The following is a 6,193-nucleotide window of genomic DNA, read 5'->3' on the forward strand; positions in this document are numbered from 1 at the left end:
TTCCGCTTCCGCTCCCGAGGCAGTGTGGGATGCCGGGGCGGGCTCCGCTGAGCAGGGAGGCCCCGCCTTCTTGGGCGGTGCTGGCGCCCCGGGTTAGAGGGGCGTCACCTCGGCCCGGGGTCTGAGGGGGGGTCACCTTGGCCCCAAGTTTGAGTGGGGACACCTCGGCCCGGGCCTGAGGGGGACGCCTCGGCCCGCCGAGGACACTGCATCATCGTGTCCTGACGTAGAGGCATGCTGGTTTGACTCATTCCTTCCTACACCTGTAGGGAGGCTCACACAGTGCCCAGACTTCCCTGCTGGGGAGGGCGGCCCCAGGACAGGCCTTCCGTGGGCCTCGGCCGGACCAGCCTGGCTTGTTTGCAGCCAGCTCGTGGCTGCGGGCACTGGGGGTTCTCGGGGGTCCTGCAGGCAGCGTGTAAATCAGTGTAAGAAGTGGCCAGGTGGGCCCGGCGGCATGGCCTAGCGGCTAAAGTTCTCCCCTTGAAAGCCACGGGATCCCATATGGGCGCCGGTTCTAATCCCGGCAGCTCCACTTCCCATCCAGCTCCCTGCTTGTGGCCTGGGAAAGCAGTCGAGGACGGCCCAAAGCTTTGGGACCCTGCACCCGCATGGGAGACCTGGAAGAGGTTCCAGGTTCCCGGCTTCGGATCGGCGTGCGCCGGCCGTTGCGGCTCACTTGGGGAGTGAATCATCGGACGGAAGATCTTCCTCTCTGTCTCTCCTCCTCTCTGTATATCTGACTTTGTAATAAAATAAATAAATCTTTCCAAAAAAAATCATAAAACCATAAAACCATAACCATGAAAAGGGAAGGGGAACCCTAAACATAAACAGGGAGGGGGGCCATGCAATTAGGGGCAGGGGCTAGATGCAGGTGCCCCTTATCTCTCAGACTCCCAGGCTCTATCTAAACTTAATCATGAAATATTCCTTCAGCTATTCACTGTTTTCTACTGCAAGCAAAATACAGAAAGCAAAGAAGAAGCAAATTAAATCCTTCTGTCCTTCCAATCCCAAATGTTCCCCTTGATTCGAACAGCATATCTCTGAGCCAGGTGCATGTGGGATCCACAGCCCTGCAAACACCAAACGGAGATCGAGTCCCACGGGTGATCCCACGGTTCAGAAAACAGCAACAAACTTACACGTTTTAATTGATTATGGGATCCCACATGGGTGCTGGTTCGTGTCCTGGCTGCCCCACTTCCCATCCAGCTCCCTGCTTGCCCTGGGAAAGCAGTCGAGGACGGCCCAAAGCCTTGGGACCCTGCACCCGCGTGACCTGGAAAAAGCTCCTGGCTCCGACCTTTGCATCAGCTCAGCTCTGGCCACTTGGGGAGTGAGCCAGAGGATGGAAGACCTGTTGTAGAGTTGAAATCAACATGGAGTAAACATGGCTCATTGCTAACTGCAATACTTTTTGCTTTTGTAATTGTTTGGCTAAGAAACTGAGAGCTCGCAGGCCAAACGGCCCATGTATCAATGGGCCTCAATTGCCATGAATCAAGCTCCAAGCCTGATTAACCCACAGTTGGCTCCAAGGCCTGAGTCTGGTTATTTCATGGGTGGCTTCACTGCCGGACCAGAAAGAGCCAGGCAGGGGCTGCCCCGCTTTCCTCCCGCACCTTCCAAGCTATTGTAAATTGCCCGTTTGAAGTGGTTGTAAACTGCCCCTATAAAAATGGTAAAGTACTGCTCAGGGCTGCAGTCTGCTAAGGGGTGCTGGACCCAGCCAGTTGGTTGCCTGGCCTCTCACTGTAGTGAAACCTTTTTGTGACCGTCATTGATGAATGGAACATTCTGTAGTGGATGAAACACTGTCTGTAAATCAATAAAAAGAAAGATCTAAAATCGTCCCTGAGGGGACCGTGAAAGGAGGCCTTCGGGATCTGTGGTGCAGGAAGGGGGCGGAGAGGGATACTTGCTGAGTCCCTGCACTGTGCCGGGCTCTACTCGGAGCCTGCCTGCCACAACAAGGAGCAGTGCCGGCGGCAAGTGACAAAGCACGACATTGTGAGGAGTACCGGGAGGGCGTGAACGAGCCGCAGCGTGGTTGAGCCGCATGGTTGAGTGGGGGTGGTAGACACTCTTGAGGTAAGGGATGGGCAGGGAAGGCCTGGCCGAGCAGGTCACATTTGCTCTGAGATCTGTGTGGAGACTTGGCACCATACACAGGTCTCAGGAGGGCACACTTGTGGGGGCAAAGGATGGATGGGAGCCAGCTGGGGACATTCAAGGAGAGAAGACAGTGCCTGGAGTCTCATGTGAGGCGCAGAGCACAGTGTGGTAGGCAGGGAATGAAAACTGGGACTGCTGCTGTGGCTTAGCAAGCTGATTATCTTCCTACAAGCACTGGCATCCCTAATGGCACCTCCTCATATCCCGGCGGCTCCACTTCCCATCCAGCTCCCTGCCTGTGGCCTGGGAGAGCAGTCAAGGACGGCCCAAAGCCTTGGGACCCTGCACCCACACAGGAGACCCAAAGTGGGCCCCTGGCTCCTGGCTTCAGATTAGCTCAGTTCTGGCCGGCCGTTGCAGCCACTTGGGGCATGAACCAGTGAATGGAAGATAACTCTTTCTGTTTCTTTCCTTCCTGCAAATCTGAGTTTCCAATAAAAATAAATAGAACTTGAAGAAATAAAGCAGGCAGGGCTGGTTCAGAGCAGGCCTGGTTCAGGGCAGGCCTGTGCACCAGTCTAAGAGCTCAGGGCTTGGTCCAGGAGGTGTGGGGAAGCCTGGGACCTGCTCCTGGCACCAAGTACTGCCCTCTGGTGGACACAGAGGAGAGTGACGCTTTGCCCTTTTTCAGTGGTTGGTTTACCCCAGCGGAACATAGGGGTCCGACTACAAGTGATTGTGTAAGCCCCTTAACTGTGAGTAGGTGCCTTGCTATTTCCAGGCCCTGGGCCAAGTTCATGCTCGTGTTTCTTCATGTAATTGCAGGGACATGCCCTGGACCATCCCCTGGCATAGGAGCTCTGGCCAAGAGAAACTATTAAAATCCCAGACACCAAATTCATCTGCCTCGTAAAACTTCTGCTACAACCCAATCATCAGCTGTTGGAATTTCAGCCTTTGCTGAGATCACTGACTGTTTTTAACATTACAAGTGGTGTGCGTTATATACAAACATCGTCTTCCTTGGTATTTGAAAAAGTGAGCAAGAGTTACTGTAGCAGTGCATGTTGTAATATGAAATATTAACATTTCATATTAATATTCATAGTAATATTCAGGTTTTATGAAAGTAATACATACTTCATGAAGTAAGCCAATAAGTTATTGTTGTTCCTTTCCATTCCTATCCTCTGGGGGCGGGGGAAACTGTTAGCAGCTTGCTTAAACGCTTCAGTACCTCTCTGTATTAAATAAATGCTCTGTCATCCTTTAAAAAAAAAGTCTTATTTTTATTTGAAGGACAGAGTTGCAGAGAGAGAAGGAGAGGCACAGAGAGTGCTCGTCCATCCTCTGGTCCACTGCCTGAATGGCCACACCCAGCAGAGCTGAGCTGACCTGAAATTAGGAGCCAGAAGCTTCTTCCAGATCTCCCATGTTGGTGCAGCGGCACAAGGACCTGAACCAGCCTTTGTAACCCTCGCAGGGCAGATCGGTAATAAGCAGGGAGCTGGACTGGAAGTGGAGGTGCTGGTGTCACAGAGGCTTAGCTTGCTATGCCACACCCCAGCTGTCCTTCTGAATAGTATTGGAAGGCTGGTTCTAACGATGAGCTGGGAAAGCCAAATGCCTGGTTTCTTGATGATTTTTTTTTTCCCTAGGAAGGGAACAGAATCCTGGTAGCTTCTTTCTTGGTCTTTCCTCTATTTCGTGAGGAGTGTGTTCCATAGACTTATTCCTATTTCATGCATTCATTTTTCAAAGCTGAAAGCCAGAGGGCTGTGTAGGGAACAAGAAGGTGTCAAGAAGGCAGAGGATGTGATTATGTTTGTAAGACATGCTGGTTCTACACATGAGATTGCACAGCTTCACAATTGTGCCGTCTGTTACAGAAGGCCGTTGGTCAAAATTAACGCGCCTGCTGCGTAAGCTCCGGTAGTCACCTGGACTGTGTGCTATCCTTCTCCCATGGTCACTTTTTGGAAGCCCCAAAGGAACATGGTGCTGGTGTATCTGTGACATGTTATAGAACACTTTAAAAATTACTGTTATGGGCCCTGTGCAGTGGCCTAGTGGCTAAAGTCCTTGTCTTGCAGCTGCTGGGATCCCATATGAGCACCAGTTTTGTATCCTGGCTGCTCCACTTCCCTTCCAGCGCCCCTGCCTGTGGCCTGGGAAAGCAGTAGAAGATGGCTCAATGCCTTCACTCATGTGAGAGACCCAGAAGAAGCTCCTGGGTCTTGACTTTGGATCAGCTCAGATCTGGCCATTGCAGCTACTTGGAGAGTGAACCAATAGACAGAGAATTTTTGTTTCAGTCCCTCCTTCTCTTCGTAACTTTTCCTTTACAATAAAAAATAAGTGTTAAAAAACAATTACTCTTAGTGATGTTGTCTCTGCCTGCAGCGCCAGCATCCCCAAATGGACACCAGTTAGAATCTCAGTTACTCCACCTCTGATCCAGCTCCCGGCTAATGCATCTGGGAAAGCAGAGGGCCCAGTGTGGAAGTTCCAGATGAAAGTTCTCACTCCTGGTTTTAAGATTCAGCCTGGCTACGCCCTGACAGTTGAGGCCATTTGGGAAGTGAGCCAGAGGGTGGAAGATCATCTTTTTCCTCTGTGTTCCCTTCCCTTTCAAATAAATACCTCAATTCTTTATAGAAATATCATTACTTTGTTAAATCCTCTTTTTTTTTTTTTTTGGATAGAGAAACAGCAAGAGCCAGCAATAGCTCCCATTGCCTAGTTCAACCCCATGGGTTCTCAGGACCCAGGCTGAGCCAAGCCAAAGTTAGCAGGCCAGAAACTCAGTACTTCTTGAACCATCCCCTGCGACTTCCCAGGGGGCACATTCACAAGAAGCCGAGATCGGCAACAAGAGGAGTGTGAGCATCCCAAGACCAAACGCCCACTCCTGTCCTAGCATGCTGGGCACAGCACGGGTGCAGCAAGGAGCAAGGGCAGCGCTGTCCCTCCGTGCCCAGCCAAACCTTCAGTGACTCCATCTGATCAGCCCATGGGTGTATCGTTCTGGAGAGCTGTGGTAACTTGTCTTCAGTTACTGCCAAGCAGATTGGTTTGAAAGCCTCTAGAGAAGTAAGAATCCGCCTGAGGAAGGAGTTAGCACTCATTCTCAGAACCCTCTCATTGGTATTCAAAGTGAGCGCGCTCACAGTATTTATCATATGTGGTTACTGGCAATTGTTTCGCCAATACTTGGAAGAATACCACTGGCAGAATTCTTTTTCCAAGACCACACACGCTGGAGAAAGAACCAAGAACCGGGCAGAGTGTTTGACTCAAATTCTCATTTAGAATTTCTGGAATTCTTGTTATTCTACTCTTTTGGTTATTTCTGTCCCAGGATGGCTAACACAAGTGTTCGAGCCTTGTACACCTGACCCAGCCTTTACCTCTGCCTTTCCCGCCATCAGTCTCAACTCTTCCATCTCAAGGTGACAGAGTGAATACAGCCACTGTCGCCACACCCCAGCTGGTGGCCTCCTCCTGATTAAATGTCGGAGATCAGCTTTACAGTCAGCATATTCAGATGGTACCGTGACCAAGTTCACAGAGTAATTATCTTAGCTCCGAAATGAATACAATGACCATTGGAGCTTTCTCTCTCTGAGGAGAGAACAAGGGTGTCTTTGTGTCTATGAAGAACAGCTGCACTGTGCTAAGAAGAGAGAATTGGGCCAGGTCTATGGAAGCCCCGATATCAACGCTCATTGGCTGATTGCACCCACGGCAACAGGGATGACGATGACGATCCTGGCCTTTGCCTCCCAGTTTCCCTTCTATGCTCAAGCCTAGTAAGTGTGTGCTTTGCCATCTGACCCCGTGGTGAGTTAACATGGGCAACAGGAGCAGCTGAGTCTTCCAGCAGGGAGGAGGGGGCAGCATTTCCCCTTCCTGTCTGTGCTCCAGGGGCCCCTTGTTCCTGGGGATGCCTTCTAACCTTGGCCTTCATGTCTGCTAAACTCAGAGATCGAGCCACTCACTCCCCTGCCCAGCTCTACTGTTTGTCTCCTATGGTTTCATTTGCTAAAGGATTTCAAAATGCTCAACAAAA

The sequence above is a fragment of the Ochotona princeps genome, chromosome 17 (assembly GCF_030435755.1).
Source record: "Ochotona princeps isolate mOchPri1 chromosome 17, mOchPri1.hap1, whole genome shotgun sequence".
Taxonomy (NCBI): Eukaryota; Metazoa; Chordata; class Mammalia; order Lagomorpha; family Ochotonidae; genus Ochotona; species Ochotona princeps.